This window comes from Macaca thibetana, chromosome 1 (genome assembly GCF_024542745.1).
Source record: "Macaca thibetana thibetana isolate TM-01 chromosome 1, ASM2454274v1, whole genome shotgun sequence".
Lineage (NCBI taxonomy): Eukaryota > Metazoa > Chordata > Mammalia > Primates > Cercopithecidae > Macaca > Macaca thibetana.
The window spans coordinates 110,975,781-110,994,824 of NC_065578.1; the positions used below are offsets into that span (position 1 = coordinate 110,975,781).

At 38.7% G+C, this 19,044-nt stretch overlaps 1 protein-coding gene and 1 non-coding gene across 6 annotated transcripts in view; one reads left to right on the forward strand and one right to left on the reverse strand.

Annotated features, from left to right (window-relative positions):
* Positions 1–19,044, forward strand: part of RAP1A (RAP1A, member of RAS oncogene family) — a 93,812-nt gene that overhangs the window by 15,330 nt on the left and 59,438 nt on the right. The gene's annotated exons all lie outside the window — the stretch shown is intronic.
* LOC126944525 (U6 spliceosomal RNA) lies at positions 15,186–15,293 on the reverse strand. Its single transcript, XR_007722079.1, has one exon. It is a non-coding gene; the product is annotated as a U6 spliceosomal RNA (small nuclear RNA).

Genomic DNA, 19,044 nt, shown 5'->3' on the forward strand with positions numbered 1-19,044 from the left:
ATTTTTAGTAGAGATGGGGTTTCACCATGTTGGTCAGGATGGTCTCGATTTGCTGACTTTGTGATCCACCCGCCTCCCAAAAGTGCTGTGATTACAGGCGTGAGCCACCACGCCTGGCCTGTTCATATATTTTATAATCAAACTAAGAGTTCTAAAATGAATTCATTATAGAGTATGAAATTAAATTTAATAAAGCTTTTAAAGATAAAGATTCTTAGGTGATAAAATGAGTTAAAGGTTTTACAAATAAATAGGATTTCTGAAGTGGAATTTTATGTTATGGTAAACATTTTTCCTTTAAAACTAAAACAAACACACAATTAAGTTGCCATTTTCTGGGCATGGGGATGAGAGAAATAGGAAAGGTTTTGTACTGTTGTACCTTGCCTTGGAAACCTTTTGATTCTTCTGACTCAGATTTGCTTCAGTTACATCACATGCTGTTTTATGGATAAGTGTTTAATTATAGGATTTAAACTTATTTATATAAATGGTATGCAAAATCCTGCTTTTAATATTTGGTCATTTGTATTTGTGGTCAGCAGGCAAAACACTTGGCAAAAGTTTGCATGTAGTGCCTACCAGTTTTTCTCAGTTTTCTCATCTATCAGTGGAAAAAGAACAGTATCTATGTCTTAGACTTGTTTGAGGATTAAATAAGCATGCCTGAGGTACAAGAAGCACTTAAAATTTTTGCTGCTGTTATTATCCCAAAGTTGGGATTGGTGTTTCTTTGTTTCCTTTGTATTTTGTTTTGTTTCTGAAACAGTGTGTCACTCTGTCACCTAGGGTGGAGTTCAGTGGCTACAATCTCTGCTCACTGCAACCTCTGCCTGCAGGGTTCAAGCAATTCTCGTGCCTCAGCCTCCCAAGTACCTGGGATTATAGGTGTGTGCCACCACACCCAGCTAATCTTTTTATTTTTAGCAGAGATGGAGTTTCACTATGTTGACCAGGCTGGTCTTGAACTCCTGACCTCTGACCTCAGGTGATCCCCCTACCTCAGCCTCCCGAAGTGTTGGAATTACAGGTGTGAGCCACTGTGCCAGGCTGGCATTGATGTTTCTATGAAACTGAGCTAAAAGATCCCTAGGGACTGGAACAATATATTATGCCGTGTATCCCCTGTTTTGGTCAACCCTGTGTATTCCCCATTAATTAAGTGGGACCATTAACCCCTCACTTAGGTAGTTTCATTGTTTATGTATACAATGAATCTTTGGCATTCATGACTTAATAGTTTAGACCTAAAATATTTAGCATGAAAACTTTATAATCTGGTATAGGCAGAGTTTTGAATTCAAGGCTGATGTGCTGAACAAGTCTGTTAACTAGAGAATTGAGTATAGCTGACAGTATCCCAGTTTTTATTACCCAACAGTGACATGACTTTTGTTCTCTACTTAATTTTCATCATAGAATTAAAAACTGTTTCTTTGTGAACATAGTGCCCAGAGAAAGCCCGATAAAATGTAAATCTTTGAATACATTAAAGGGAAGGAGTGAGTTTACTGGGAATTTCTAGATTTCCAGCCTCTTACATTATTTCTGTTACTTCAGTACATAATTTTTTAAATCTCTCAGGCCAAATTAAAATATATTTCCTGTCTAGATTTCATATTTCCATGGAGTGGTGTGATGATGTAAGTGTGCTTCATTTAATAAAAGCTACTCTGGTATACCTCGTAACCCCGCTTGCAGAAATACTGATTTTATGGGTCTGGGATAGGCCTAGGGTGCTGTGTTTTACTCCTGTGGGTGATCCCCAGATGATTCTGATGAGATACTTTTTCGGTTTATTTATCTCTATATTTTCGTTTTACTATTATTTTTAAAAAATGCTTTGTGTTGTATTTTTAAAGCCATAGGAGTAAAGAAGCACATTTTATATTTAATAATGAAAATTAATGATATGTCTTAGCTTTCCATGGTTATGTTTTGTTTTACCTTTTCAATTAGTTAAATGTGCGTAGATTACTTAAGTCAAACTCAAGTAATACCAAGTTCATTGTAGAAAAAAAATAAAGTACCAATTAGAGATTATTTCTCAGCCTTTTTAGATATTTTTCTAATTGTCCGCCTCATGAAATTTTAATGCCACAGATATAACTGTATATTTATGTATTGTATGTGTATCTGTGTTTTATGCACTAAAAGAATAAGAATTTTTTTTTTTTTTGCCCCTCAAGAGCCAATTTTTACCCCATTGGTGGTGATACTGCCCCTGTTGAGAATGCATGCAATAAGCCAAAACAAAAATCACATTTAATTTTACCTTACAACTTGTTAATATTTTGGCATGCATCTTTCTCAGTGATGTTCAATGTATATATGCCTTTGATGAAAGTGAAATCAGATACATAATATTTCATGCACCCTTTTTTCTTAATATTTTGTGAATTTTCATGATAAATGAATATCTTTTAACAGTATCATCTCTAATGGATAAATACTATAGATGTATAGTAGTATGTGAATTTGCCATCATTTTTTAAAATGATTTTTCTATAGTTTTCAAGTTTTTATTATAAAAGTTCTTCTATGAATATCATTATAGTTGAATTTTTCCATGCATCCTTAATTATTTCTGCAGGATAAATTCCAAAAAGTAGAATTACTTCATTCTGTACATTTTAATATTTTTTGGTGTGTGTGACTTAGAAAGTGAAAGTCCCTTTCCTCAAGGGCAGCCACCATTAAAATGAATCTTTGTCTAGCCTTTTCCTGTATATATCCTAACATAAATAGCTATATATATTATTTATATAAAAACTACATATAAATAATTTATATAGCTGTATCTGTCTTTTGAAAAAGAAAAATAGATTGTTCCTTAACTACAGCAAGTTGCTTTTTTGCCTAATGCATTTTGCCTGAGAGATTTTGGTCATCTCATATCACTATGTATAATTCTACCTCATTCTTGTAAGCTGTATGATACATAGTAATTTGTCCATTCTTCTATGGAAGGATCTTTTCTTTCCCATTTTGTTTTGTTTTTGTGTATGTCTTTGTTTTTAGCATAAATTCCTATTTGTAATGGAATTCTGGGTCATTTAAGAATTGAAAGTATATGTGCAGGTCTTTTTTTGTGTGTTTATTTGTCTTTCTTTCTTTCTTTTCTTTCTTTTTTTTTTCTGTTTTTGTTTTTGAGACATGATCTTACTCCTACCCCTAGGCTATGATGCTGTGGCAGGATTGTGGCTCATTGTACTCAGGTGATTCCCCCACCTCAGCCTCCTGAGTAGCTGGGACTACAGACGCATGCCAATATGCCTGGCTAACTTTTTGTATTTTTTGTAGAAACAGTGTTTTGCTATGTTGCCCAGAATGGTCTTGAACTCTTGGGCTCAAGCCATTCACCCATCTTTGCCCCACAAAGTTCTGGGATTATAGGCATGAGCCACCGTACCCTGTGTTTTCTATTTTTTTCATTCCTTTATTTGCCTACTCTGGTATTGGACCAGATTTTAATTACTTTTATATCAGGAAATATAACATGTTCTAATAAGTAGGCAGATAAATCACAGTTGAATTTTGGCTAAGTGTTTGGTTTTTATCTTTTTTTTTTTTTTTAAGACAAGTATTTGTATTTTAAATAGTCTAGAATAATACAGATTTTTGAGGACTTTTAGGGCCTGGCAGTAATTCAGAACTCTAAAAGCACATCAAAGTTGCATAGTGAACAAACAACCTATTGAACTGTGAGCTTTCTGGGAATACTTGGAACCATAACATTTCTGTCAAATATGCCTTTTAATCTTTGGTTTATTGATTGAAGTATTTTGGACTTACACTCTTTCTGCTGTCAAGCTTTTATTCTTTTTAAAGGAGATATACTCTCTATCTTTTTTACATTTCTGGTAATGTGTTTAGGTACATCATACTGTGTTGTTTCTGCTTATTTCTGTAGTTCTCTACTTATGTGTTACCTTCAGAGTTATACATACATTTTCCTGAGGTTTAGTCTAATATAGCTCAAAATATCAGAATAGATGTTATAGTAGGTAACACTTATGAATTAGAATCTGAATTTTTAAAAATCTAGTGTTTTTGCTGGATTTATGTAGGTTTCTTTATGAGAAAACAGTAAACATTGCATATGAATTACACTTTGCTTTTTAAAGTAGAAATATGTTTCCTTTCTAAAACTAATTTTTTTCTGAGACTATTTTTTCTTTAAATGTAGCCACTCACAGCATTGTTAAAATTTTTAAATGTTGATTCTGATACTATTAGTAACTAATATGAGCTTTTTTTTTTTTTTTTCGTTAGGATGTACTGTCAGGTGAGATTCTCAAATGGTTTTAGTGTTCTGGAAGAGTTAGTTTACCTTTGTAATGAAAAATCTCTCCTGAGAGTACTACACTCACCACTAGGATGAAAACTAATCAAATAAATATAATAAATGGTAGTCAGTACCTAGGCATTTCAGACAGCACTGTTTTCTGACACTAGCCTCCCTTGGAGTTGAGTTGTCACCACAGCTAGGTTAAGCTTATTGCAGAGGTTTACCTTGCTTTGAATTGTGGGTCTGCATCTGTCAAAGTGAAAAGCCAACTTCTTCCCTTCATGGTAGTGGTATGCTTTTTGCATGGTGTGTTTATGAAAATTAAATCACAACAGTGATTTTGTGTGTCGAGGTTTACCATTTAGGTTAGAGATTGTATTCTTTGGTGCAAAATTTAACCTAAATGCTTTGTGTATGTACATAAAACTGAATGCTTTATCTCAGAATCACAGCTGCAAACAAATGACAACCCATGCTTGAGCATTAACTCATTATCACTTAGACCTTTGGCCAAGCCTGATTGCTTAGATAAAGCCTTACCTACCACCATTGCCTACTTCTTTGTTTTTTAAAGACTGAGACCATAGAAAAACTTCAAATTCATTTAACTGAATAGTCCATGTAAGTGATGTTTAATTTATTTTTAGGATGATATTTGATTTTAACTAAATATTATGTGAGATTATTATAAGCGATTACAAAAACTAGAATGTGTGATATTTTGTGTTTTATAAAACTTAAAATGTTTTTATTATTTCTCATTATTTAAAACATTTTTTCCTCAATATTGTGATGAATTAGTATCAGTAAGACTTTAATAATAGCCATCTGATAGCAAGGATTCTTTAATAGATTTGTTAGAATATACATCTTCACAGTACATAGAAGTTGAGAGATTTTTATGTTTCGTGTAGTGACTAAAAGCAAGCTGTTTTTCAGGAAAATATCAAGTAATTTTTACTAGCCCTTTTTTGTAATTATTTTCCTATTCAAAGTAATAATAAAGTAATCCTTGAGCATCCTTTTAGTCACATGGTTTTTTAATAATTCACTATTTTTGACCAGGCATGGTGGCTCAAGCCTGTAATCCCAGCACTTTGGGAGGCCAAAGTGGGAGGATAGGTTGAGCCCATGAGTTTGAGACCACCCTAAGCAGCATAGTGAGACCCTGTCTCTACAAAAATTAAAACAAAAAATTAGCAGGGTGTGGTGGCACATACCTGTAATCCCAGATTCTCAGAAGGCTGAGTTGGGAGGATTGCTTGAGCATGGGAGGTTGAGGCTGCAGTGAGCCATGATTGCGCCACTACACTCCAACCTCGGTGACAGTGAGACCCTGTCTCAGAAAAAACAAAAAAGCCACTATTTTTGTTAAGTAATGTATTTTAAAAGAATACAGGTAATGCCCTGAAAAGTACAGATCAAGGCAAATGAGACAAAAATAATGGTTTTCGGTTCGCTGTGTATCCTTACAGAAGTTTCCTGTAAAAACATGCATATGTACATATACGCATATATAGAAATAATTAGTTTTCTTTTTATAATTCATTTTGTTTTTAAGTCTTCAGGTGTAGCAATGAGACATGAAGACTAGTTCTATATTAGCATGCTAGTAAATAAAAATTCCACTCTTCAGAGGTTAAGTTTTGTCAAGTTTCTCTCATCTTCCTGCTTCCTCCCTCCCTTCACTCTTATTCTATTCTTACCACTCCTCTCCTTGAGAGGAGAGAAGTGTATAGTGTGGTGGGTTGCAATGCTGGCTTGGCTGTACATTAGATTTAACTGGGAGCTTTGAGAAATATCCACATTCTGGATCCACCTTCCTGATTCTTAATTAATTGGTCATAATGATGCAGGGGATGTGGGAGGAGAACATTCTTAGCCTGCGTATAGAAGCTTGCCTCAGCTTCGGAGTTCAAATATGGTCTGCGGGAAAGCAATGATTGAATCCAAGGGGCCGTCTTCCTCAGTTTCTCTGCCTTCTAGAAGGAAGGGGTGTGTGTGTGTGTGTGTGTGTGTGTGTGTGTGTGTGTGCGCGCGCGCGCGCGCGCATGCGTGCATGCACATAGGTCTTTGTAATCCTTTAAATTCTCTAAGAAATGTACCACCACAGATTTCTAATTTATTCTAGTATTGGTTTATCCATAGTGTTTGTATACTTTAATTCTAAAGAAAAACAATATTTGCACAGTACAGGTTAGATAGACAAGAAGATGACTGGTAAGGCAATATAGTATTGTAGTTAACCACACTGATGCTAGAGCCACAGTGCCTGAGTTATAATCCTGGCTCCATAATTTATGTATGTTGAGCTTGGACAAGTTAGTTTTAGCCTTTTTGCCTCATCTATAAGATGGGGACAGTAGACTGGGAGTGGTGGCTCATGCCTGTAATCCCAGCACTTTGGGAGGCCAAGGCGGGCAGATCACCTGAGGTTAGGAGTTCGAGACCAGCCTAACGAACATGAAGAAACCCCGTCTCTACTAAAAATACAAAAATTAGCCGAGTGTGGTGGCACATGCCTGTAATTCCAGCTACTTGGGAGGTTGAGGCAGGAGAATCACTTGAACCTGGGAGGTGGAGGTTGTGGTGAGCCGAGATTAAGCCATTGCACTCCAGCCTGGGCAGTAAGAGCGAAACTCTGTCTCAAACAAACAAACAAAACAAAAAGGGACAATAATCCCCACCCCATGGAAATGTGAGGATTAAAAATACTAGATGTAAAGTGCTCAAAGCAGTATTTTATGCATGGTAAATGTACAATAAATAACAGTTAATTCATTTATTCCTTTTCTTGTATTCTATTTTCTAACATTTCTTACCCTTTTCTTGCTTATTCCTCCTGAAGTTAATGCTTCCTCTGATAAACTAGAGTAGGTGTTTTTTTTTTTTTTTTTTTTTTTTTTTGAGACAAAGTCTCACTCTGTCACCCAGGCTGGAGTGTGGTGGTGTGATCTTGTCTCACTCCCGGGTTCAAGCGATTCTCCTGCCTCAGCCTCCCAAGTAGCTGGGACTGCAGGCGTGCACCACCACACCTGGCTAATTTTTGTTATTATTAGTAGAGACGGGGTTTCACCACGTTGGTCAGGCTGGTCTCAAACTCCTGGCCTTGTGATCCACCCTCCTCAGCCTCCCAAAGTGCTGGGATTATAGGCGCGAGCCACTGTGCTTGGCCAGCTAACTTTTTTTGTAAGGGGCCAGATAGTAAGTACTTCAGGATTTTGGGGCCATATGGTCCCTGTTGCACATATTCAACTCTGCTGTTATAGGGTAAAAGCAGCCATTTATATAAGCAAATGAGAGTGATTGTGTCTCCTTTATTTATGGACACTAAAAGTGAATTTCATGTAATTTTCACGTTATAAAATATTTTTCTTCTGATTTTTTTGTATAACAACATTCAAGAATATAAAAACAGTCCTTGATTCACAAGCCACACAAAAAAAGACAGTGGCCCAGATTTGGCCTGTGGCTCATAGTGTGCTGGTCCCTGAAGTAGGGTAAATGAACCTGCACATTCTGATAACTATTTTAGGCATCTTCTGTTTCTTGGACATGCCTTCATTTTTTAATTTCTCTGTACTTTGGGAGAATCTAGAAGGTAATTTTTTGGCATCAAGTTTAAAACTAAAATTCTACTCACAGCTTTGAGCTTAAGCTGTTTATTAGCACTATTTGAAACTGTGAAACTTTGTGAACTCTCTCCTCCTCAAACAATGACATATATAACTATATTTAGGGTTCTTTGGTTGTAAGCAAAAGAACCATCATGGTTCACTGGAGATTTTATTCTTTGGTGCAAAATTTAACTTAAATGCCTTGTGGGTGTACATGAAACTGAGTCCTTTATTTCAGAGTCACAGCAGCAAGCAAATGACAACCTGTGCTTATCGTCAGCACTAGTATGTAGTAGGTGTTCTCTCAGAGAACTGGGCAGATACCTACAGAACCTGTAAGACGATGCACCCATTTACACACCATACACACACACACACACGCATACATTATGTAAATCAAGAGATTTATTTCAAGGAGTTGGCTTATGTGATTGTGGAGACTAGAAAGTCCAAAATCTGTACGGCAGACCAACACATTGCAGGTTCTGTAGGTGAAGCTGATAATGCAGTCTAGCAGTAGAATTTCTTCTTCAGTGAAACCTGAGTTTTGCAAAGTAAGGCTTTTCAACCGATTGGATGAGGCCTACTCACATTATTGAGGATAATCTCCTTAAAGTCAGCTGATGGTGAATGTTAACCACATTTAGATAATACCTTCATGGCAACACTTCCATCCATTTGAATAACTGGGTACTAGAGTCTAGCCAAGTTGACATGTCCAACTAGCCGTTACACAGTTCAATATATATTTGTCCAATAAAAGGATGAACAAATGGCTAAAATGGTTAAACAGAAAAATGTTTATTTGGAGGATGTTGAATAACAGAATTTAAGTAAAAAGTGAGCACTTAGGCCTCAAGAAGTCCTGAAAAGAACCAGAGCAGTTTGTAGGGGTAGGGACCTAGGTAGTAGTAAGGAACAATGTCTTCATTGTGCCACAGTCATAAAGAATCAGCTCTAGCCATTTTCCTTCCTCACATCACTCTAAGATTCAGCTTCCTGGGAAACTCAGCCTGATTAGTGTAGACTGAGTTTAGGTCACATGTCTCCCTTGCCCAGTGAAAAGTGGGGACACCTTGATTGACATTCTCACCACAACTGCATTCAGGAAGATAAGGATTGTTTCCCAATAAAGTATCACAATGCTATTAGCAAAAGAAGGAGGAATACTAGACATACACAAATAGCAGATGTCCACTTCACCAACTCTTGATATCTCACGTAGATGGTCAGCTGATAAAACTAACATGGATCAGAGCCAGATTATGTAGAGCATTACAAGGCCTGATAATGAGCTTGGGCCTTATCCTCTAGAATAATGGAACTTTTTTTTTTTTTTTGAGAGGGGGGTCATAGATCTCTTTGAAATTTTGAAATTTTGGGGCCACATATTGTGCCCTCTTCTCTCCTAGAAGATTATACCTATGCTTTAAAAAATATTTGTTTTTGTTTTGTATAACATTTCAAGAGTTTATTTTACCTCTTGAAGTACATCCATAGTTGGTGAAAAGAGGAGCTAGTATCTTAATCTGAAAAACAATAAAAATATTATATCTCTCTCAGCTTCTGATATTTGCACTGCTAATTCTCCTTAATCTCTTTGATTTCTTTTGGAGGAATTTGGTTAAGAGATGATGAGGGTCTTATTAACACAGTGTGGAAATAGGGATAAAAAGAATTTACAATTGAAAAAATTATTTAGGAAACAAAATATGCAGAACTAGCTTGACTGTTGATTATATATGGGGAGTAGAGTCAAGTATGGCTTATAGGGTTTTAGCTTGTAGGAATTACAGGGGAAATATATAGGGTAGGTAGAAAGGTTGACCTTAATTGTGAGAAGGGACAGCCTCATCCTTTGGGACTTTAGGAAAAAAGATGATAGTAACTGAACTTAAGTTTATCAAGAAGGAAGGGAATGAGAGAGGAAGTGGAGTAGAGATGGTAAAAGGATTGATGTGCAGTACTGAGGGTCCAGGTGAGATTTCACACCAGGAATTTGAAGTAGTGACATCAGTTATATAATAATATTTTCTCCAGCAATGAAGAGAAAGTTTAAGATTCACTAACAGTTGATGTGTACTGCTTGATTTGGGGGTGAAACAACAGGAATACGTGGAATAGAGGAATCTGAGCAAAGACTAACTCAAAGATGGTGGTGTATAACTTACAGAGCTCCTATTCTGTGTTGGGCACATAAATAAGCTTTGTAGATACCATTTCATTTACTCAAATAATCCTACGAGCCAGGCACTGGTATTCCCATGATGAAACTGAGGCACAGAGAGGTTAAGACACTTGCCTAGGATTACAGAGCTAGTAAGTGGCAGAACTGGGCTTTAAACCCAGGAAGCTAGGTCCCAAAGTCTATGTTCTTAACTACTAAGCTACACTGTTGATCACTCTTGGAGTCATGGGTTAGGAGAAAAGGAAGGGAAACAATAAGCTGGGAGAAGATGAAGGGCTCAGGACTCAAAGTTGATGCTTCAGTGAGGTGGAAAACCTGTGCTGTGGGGTTTTCCTCAGATTATACACACATGCACACTTGTTTATATCAGGTTAGGTGCTGGAAAAAAAAGGTAATTAATTTAGATATTTACCAGGAATTCTTTCAGGAGCATTTTTCATGAGTCATATTTGCACTGCACAATTCTTTTTGCTTCATTTTTATGTAGTAGAAGGCAGTAAGGAATTCTTGTACAAGTAAACATCTTTTCCTTTTGTACCCCTCACCACTGCGAATTTGATAGAACCCTTAGTAAATGACCAGGTTGTGTTCTACACGTTTTTTTCTCTCCCACAACATAACATGGGTTTGGCAAGCTTTAAAATATGTTAGTGTGTTTGTATCCACTAGTATACCTCTGCCCATTTAATAGGATATCCCTGCCAGTTAGAGCTAGTGATGTTTTGTTCTAATTTGGAGAGATAATGTGTGTCTGTCTTTAAATTCTCTGTCAGTTTTCCTTTTTGTAAAAAAAACTTGTTGCCCAAATTATAAATAAATTTGAGCAAATGCAGACTAAGGGAATAAAAAATCAATGCATCCATTGGAGTAGAACACCTTCTCTTTTTCTTTTTCTTTTTTTTTTTTTTTAGACGGAGTCTCACTCTGTCCCCCAGACTGGAGTGCAGTGACGCGATCTCGGCTCACTGCAAGCTCTGGTACCCTGCAAGCTTCCATACACTGTAAGCTCCACCTCCTGGGTTCACGCATTTCTCCTGCCTTAGCCTCCTGAGTAGCTGGGACTACAGACGCCCGCCACCACACCTGGCTAATTTTTATATTTTTAGTAGAGGTGGGATTTTACCGTGTTAGCCAGGATGGTCTCCATCTCCTGACCTTGTGATCCACCCGCCTTGGCCTCCCGAAGTGTTGGGATTACAGGCGTGAGCCACCGTGCACGACCGAGTGGAACACCTTCTCAACATAGAACTGGTTGATTTATTTTTTCCTGATGCTTGGCTTTTTCCAATATTTTGTTACCCAAGATAACATTAGTCGAACTAGCACTTTGAGGAAAGGAGTTAAAAATTTTTTTCTTGTTAAATTTGGGTAACTGGTCATATTTTCCTTTGTCTCTCACTGTCTCATACCCTTAGATCAGGGGTCTCCAACCCCTGGGCCACAGACTAGTGAGTAATGGTCTATGGCCTGTTAGGAACCAGGCTGCACAGCAGGAGGTAAGCAGCATTGAGTATTGCTGCCTGAGCCCCGCCTCTTGTCAGATCACTAGTGGCATTAGATTCTCATGGGAGTACGAACCTTATTGTGAATTGCACATGCACATAATCTAGGTTGCATGCTTCTTATGAGAATCTAATACCTGATGATCTGTTGCTGTCTCCCATCACCCCCAGATGGGACTGTCTAGTTGCAGGAAAACAAGCTCAGGGTTCCCACTGATTCTGCATTATGGTGAGCTGTATAATTATTTCATTTTGTGTTACAATGTAATAGTAATAGAAATAAAGTGCACAATTAATATGCGTTTGGATCATCGTGACTCCATCTCCCACGCCTGGTCCAGTCTGTGGAAAAATTGTCTTCCATGAAACTGGTTCCTGGTGCCAAAAAGGTTGGGGATCGCTTCCTTAAATTATGTAGATAAACATAATAGATATTTGTGGTTATATCAGGGACTATTATAACATTTTTTCTGTATTAATCTAGATATTTTGATGAAGCTCAACATGCCTTACAGATTGATATGGCTAATGTTTCAATTATTTGCTTCTTGCTGCTGTAAAGTTTGTTAGAATTAGGGCTCTAGATCTTTTTTTTTTTCCTTCTTTTAAATTAAGAGATGAGGTCTCGCTCTGTTGCCCAGACTGATCTCAAACTCCTAACCCCTTCCCACCTTAGCCTCTCAAAGTGCTAGGAGTACTGACATGAGCCAATGTGCCTGGCCAGGGATCTAGATCTAATACATGTTAAGATCATAGCTTTTAGAACGTTTAGTCATAGGTATTTAATTGTAGTTTCTTCCTTTGAACCCCGAACTTCAAGGCGTTTAGTAATACTTTTAAGGTCTGTGTTCAGGTGGTTTTGGTTTGACTGTAAATACCTTTTCCTGTTTAACATTTTTTAGTTCAAATCTAGGTCACAACCTGTCTGTACTCTTGTAGAGAATTTTATTTTTTAAATTTTATTTATTTATTTTTCAGACAAGAGTCTTGTTCTGTCACCCAGGCTGGAGTGCAGTGGCACAATCTTGGTTCACTGGATCCTCTGTCTCCCAAGTTCAAACAATGCGTGTGTGTGTGCGCGCGCGTGCGTGTGTATATTTTTTGACATCCAGTGACCTTTGAACTTTTTATTGGCCTCCTGCTCCCCAAAGGGTTACCCTGCTTCTGCTGGCTTAATGTCTCAGAACTTTGGTGTTCTGATACCATTGGTGTCAGATACCACTTTGCCATCTACTATCCGGTGGGTGGTGGTCTTTTGGATGGTTTGCATGGAGTTGCTGCTGTCCAGGGCATCACCAAGATTGAAGTCCTTGCCATCTTCCGGTAGGTGGCGGTCTCAGCCTCTGGTTTGACCTTGATATTTCAGCAGGGCCTTGTACTCCTGGGCCTAGCGTTGCCCCTCTTCCCGGGTCTTTGCCAGCTCTGACTCTAGTTGCAGCAGGATCTCGTTGAGCTGCTCCATCTGCAGGGAATAGAGGGCCTCCACCTCCCTCAGGCTGTTCTACAAGCCGGCCTTCAGATTTCTCATTGAGTCCAGATTGATTAAGGACTGGGCTGTATGTCTCAGCTCTGTGAACACCATCTTAGCAACTCCAACCTCTGCAGACTGCGTGGTGACCACTGTGGCGCCCTCCTCAGTCTGCTGAGACCAGTACTTGTCTAGCTCCTGTCAGTTCTTCCGAGCCAGCTTATCATATTGGGCCCAGATGTCTGCTGTGATCTGGATGTCCTGAGATTTGGGGGCATCTGCCTCCATGGTCAACCCAGAGCTGGCAATTTGGGCTTGTAGGCCTTTTACTTCCCCTTTGTGGTTCTTCTTCATGAAGAACAGTTCCTCGTTGAGAGCCTCGATCTCTGGCTCCAGCTGCAGCCAAGTGACATTGGTGTCATCAGTGACCTTGTGGAGTCCATGGATGTCACTCTTCACAGACTGGCACATGGCCAGCTCTGTCTCATACTTGACTCTAAAGTCATCAGTAGCAAGACGGGTATTGTCAGTCTGCAGAACGATGCGGGCATTGTCCACAGTATTTTTGTTTTTTCTTTTTTTTTTTTTTTTTTTTTTTTTTTTTTTGAGATGGAGTCTTGCTGTCCCCAGGCTGGTCTGCAGTGGCGCGATCTCGGCTCACTGCAGACTCTGCCTCCCGGGTTCATGCCATTCTCCTGCCTCAGCCTCCCGAGTAGCTGGGACTACAGGTGCCCGCCACCACACTTGGCTAATTTTTTCTATTTTCAGTAGAGATGGGGTTTCACCGTGTTAGCCAGGATGGTCTCGATCTCCTGACCTCGTAATCCACCTGCCTCGGCCTCTCAGAGTATTTAAGAAGATCTGAGCCCTCAGGTCCTTGATGGTCTTGAAGTAATGGCCCCAGTGTCTGAGCTGGGGTCCCTTCTTCTCCAGGTGCTCCTGGATTTTGCTCTCCAGCTTCCAGTTCTCGGTTTCCAGGCTCCTCATTCTGTCCAGGTAGGAGGCCAGGCGATCATTCAGGCATTTCATTTTCTCATCATTCTGGATGCCTCCCATTCCTACCAGACCCCTGGCCATCCCCGCAGCCAAGCCCCAAGCTGCCCCAGAAGCTGGTGGAGCAGGACATGGAGATCTGGGAACCAGAGCCCCCAGTGCCTGGATAGACGCTGCCTGGGCGCCATGGCTGGGTGCCTTGACAGTGCTCAGGGACCAGTAGTTGGTGGATAAGGTGAAGCGAGTGGTGAAGCTCATGCTGTCTGGGGAGGAGAGTGAGAGGATAGGACTCAGGCTTTGCTGATGACCAGAATATTAGTTATCATTGCTTAATATCCCTGTCTTCTTTTGCTGTTGATAATCAAAACTTTATTACTGATTCCGACTTGATTTTTGAGGTTTGTTTCCCATAGAATTTTTTGCAGACAGATTAGTATTTAAAGGAATATTTAATACATTATTTCTTTTAGCTAGAATAAGCTAAAGGTGCAAAAGAATGAATGTTGTCTTAGGTTTCTAAGACCTGGAAAACCGGTCTGAATGCTTTTATGCACTAGGTTAACCTTTATGCCATTCAGAATGTGAGACCAGTTTGGGCTGATTTTCATTCCTCTGTTAGGCTTAAAAAAGAATCACCACACTGTTCATTGATGTCATTACGACTATTAGGAAAAATGTTTGTTATAACTGTGAAGAGTGAGAGAACTCTTGTTTATACTTATTTTAATAGTGAAAATTTGATTTTGGTTTAGAGTTCTTCTAACAATATATATGAATAATATTTGTAAAGTGGTAGAGTGCTTTTTTTTAAAATATACTTTTACCAAGTTTGTCTCATTTGATCTTCACAATTCTGTGAAAAAGGTAGGACAGATAGTGTCACTCCTACTTTTAAAGATAAGAAGTTTGGGCTTCAAAGAATTCAGTGACTTGCCCTGAGATAAATAGCTAGTTACATCTGCTATCTTTTACATTAGTTTTCATTCTCCTGTATCAAAGAGTTTGTATGCAAAGACTTCTATATGATTTACTTATAATTTCTAAAATGTAAAATTCAAATTGTTGAAATTTCTGACTTTTCTACATTTACCAGAAAAGTATACCATTTTAAAAAATAGACAATTTAAAAAATATGGAATGCTTTGTGAATTTTGTGTGTCATTCTTATGCAGGGGCCGTGTTAATCTTCCCTGTATCGTTCCAATTTCAGTATATGTGCTGCCAAAGCAAGCACGACTTAATTTTTTTTAGAGCAGTTTTAGGTTTACAATAAAATTGAGCAGATTTCTCATCTATCTTCTGCCTGCACACATGCATAGTTTCCTTCGTTATCAACAAATCCCCTACCAAATCGGTACATATGTTACAGCTGATGAATGTACATTGACACGTACTTAATCATGCAGAGTCCATAGTTTACCTTAGAGTTCACTTTTGGTGTTGTATATTCTCTGGGTTTAGACACATGTAAAATGATGTGTGTCCACCTTATAGTTTCATACAGATAAAAGTTTTGCTGCCCTAAAAGTCTTCTGTGTTCCTGTCTTTTTTGTTTGCTTGTTTTGGCTATATATAAAGAGGAACAGATAGCAAGTTCTTCCACATTGTATTACTGTAATTTTAATCTTATTTGTAGTTGTGGGATTTAGAAATACTTGATTCAGAAGTATGTGTAAGTTAATAGATTATAATTTTGACTCTAAGAGCATTATGAAAGAGTCTTTCTCTGGTTCTTTTTGTTTGTTTGTTTGCTTGAGACAGAGTTTTTGCTCTTATTGCCAAGGTTGGAATGCAATGGCATGATCTTGGCTCACTGCAACCTCTGCCTCCCGGGTTCAAGCGATTTTCCTGCCTCAGCCTCCCGAGTAGCTGGGATTACAGGCCATGCACCACCATGCCCGGCTAATTTTGTATTTTTAGTAGAGACAGGGTTGCACCATGTTGGCCAGGCTGGTCTTGAACTCTGACCTTAGGTGATCTGCCCGCCTTGGCCTCCCAAAGTGCTGGGATTACAGGCGTGAGCCACCGCGCCCAGCCTTTTCTCTGGTTCTTAACAAAATTCTTTCAAGTTGCCCAGTTTCAAAAAAGAAAAATGACTTTGTAGTTTTAATAATCACTTAAAAACTAGTACCCTTTATATTGCATAATGCCTGTGGGGAGATACATATATATATATATATATATTTTTTTTTTTTTAAAGACAGAGTCTTGCTCTGTTGCCCAGACAGTAGTTCAGTGGCGTGATCTTGGCTCGCTGCCACCTCTGCCTCCCAGGTTCAAGCAATTTTGTACCTTAGCCTCCTGAGTAGCTGGGTTTACAGGCATGTGCCACCATGCCCAGCTGATTTTTTCTTGCCATGTTGGCCAGGCTGGTCTTGAACTCCTGACCTCAAGTGATCTGCCTGCCTCAGCCTCCCAAAGTGCTGGGATTACAGGCATGCACCACCAGGCCCAGCTAATGTTTTTGTATTTTTAGTAGAGACAGAGTTTCGCCATGTTGGCCAGGATGGTCTCAATCTCTTGACATTGTGATCCACCTACCTTGGCCTCCCAAAGTGCTGGGATTATAGGCATGAGCAACCATGCCTGGCCTCAAGTATATGTATTTTTTAATTGACTTTTTTTGTGTGCAAAAAGTTTAGTTCAAGTATTTTTATTTTTATTTTTTGAGATGGAGTCTCGCTCTGTCATCCAGGCTGAAGTGTAGTGCCGCGATCTTGGCTCACTGCAACCTCTGCCTTCCAGGTTCAAATGATTCTCCTGCCTCAGCCTCCCGAGTAGCTGGAACTACAGGTGTGTGCCACCATGCCCGGCTAATATTTGTATTTTTAGTAGAGACCAGGTTTCGCCATATTGGCCAGCCTGGTCTCGAACTCCTGATCTTGGGTGATCCACCCGCCTCAGCCTCCCAAAGTGCTGGGATTACAGGCATGACCTAGTTCAAGTATTTTTAGAACCTCTGTTCTTGTATTCGTAGACCCTGTGCAAATCTCTATCTGGAAATACAAAATAATCCTTACCTTGCTTTTAGCAAAGTTGACGGTGATAGCAAAGGCAAGGCTAATTATGAAACAGTTAGAGGAGAGGTCACCAAACTTTGGTCCAAGACCTGTTTTGTATGGCCCTCAAGCTAAGAATGGCTTTTACTTTTTAAAGAGTTTTTTTTTTTTTAAATAAGAAAGAATAATATGTGACATAGGCCATATGTGGCTCACAAAGCATAAAACATTTACTGTCTAGCTCTTCATAGATAAAGTTTGCTGACTTTGAATTAGAAGACTATATATCATATAAAATAAAATGTAAACAGAGACCTTAGGAAAATGCAAATCAAAACCATAATGAGATATTATTTCATACACACTAGGATGGCTGTAATTTAGGGAAAAAAAGGACAATAACAAGTGTTGGCCAGGATGTAGAGAGATTGGAACTTTCATACATTGCTGATGAGAATGTAAAATGGTACAGCCACTGTGGAAAACAGTTTGGCAGTTCCTGAGAAAGTTAAACATATGCTAAAGAGATGCAATGAAAAATAAAAAAATAAATAAATATAAATAAAAGAAAAACAGAGAGTTATCTTACGACTCAGCAGTTTTGCTGCTAGATATATACCCAAGAGAATTGGAAACGTATGTGTACACTAAAATTCGTACAAGACTGTTCATTACAATAAACAAAAAGTGGAAAGAACCCAAATGTCCATCAACTGATAAACAAAATATCATATAGTCATACAATAGAATATCATTCAGCTATAAAAAGGAATGAAATACTGACACACGCTTCAACATCAATGAACCTTGGAAACATGCTAAGCACAAAAGCCAGACACAAAAGGCCACATGTTGTATGATTCCATCTGTGTGAAATGTATAGAAAAAGCCAATCTTTAGAGATAGTAGGTAGATTAGTGGTTGCCAGAGGCTGTAGGGAGGGCAAATGGGGAATAACTGTTCATGGATATGTTTTTTTCTTGGGTTGGGGGGTGATGGGAATTACATAGTGATGGTGGTAATAACAGCCTTGTGAATATAATTTTTAAAACCACTGAATTGTGTACTTTAAAATGGTGGGTCGGGTGTGGTGGCTCACGCCTGTAATCCCAGCACTTTGGGAGGCTGAGTCAGGCGGATCACTTGAGGTCAGGAGTTTGCGATCAGCCTGACCAACATGGAGAAACCCCAGCTCTACTAAAAATACAAAAAATTAGCTGAGCGTGGTGGCGCATGCCTGTAATCCCAGCTACTCAGGAGGCTGAGGCAGGAGAATCGATTGAACCTGGAAGGCGGAGGTTGCAGTGAGCTGAGATCGTGCCATTGCACTCCAGCCTGGGCTACAAGAGCAAAACTCTGTCTCAAAAAAAAAAAAAAAAAAAAAAAAGGTGGATTTTACAGTATGTGAATTATATCTCAACAAAAGAAAATGTAACCAGAGATTAAGTAGTATAAAAAAGGTAATGAGAGGTCAGAGAGAGAAAAGAAGACTGTGGGCATGAAAAAATGGATACAACTCTGAGGTTGGGGCTTGAAATGCACCTCAAAAGGCATAGAGGATTTGGATAGATAAAGGAGTGGTTAAGGCATTACTTAGGAAGGGGTATAAACCAAGATGTTATTTTGGCATAAGAGAAGTGGCAAGATATAAGTGGAAGAAAAGACAAAGCGAGTCTCTTGTTTTCGTGGGGCTTCTTAACTGGCATATTAACTGATCAGGCCTGCTAAGGATAATGCTTTGCACAATTGTTTTCATGGGATAAATTGCATATCCTTCTAGTCTCAGGCAAGATGTTTTTATTCCAGCCAGAGAGCAAGAGCCTAAGTACTCTCCGCCATAGTATTCTTAGCAGGTTACTGTAAGGATTTTAGTTCATTGCATATGCTTTGTGGAATTTGCTGCCATCTTTTTTTTGTTGTTGTTGTTAACCTATTTTAAGTCATACAAAGTATCTATCAGGTTTTGTTGTTACTTAAAACAAACCA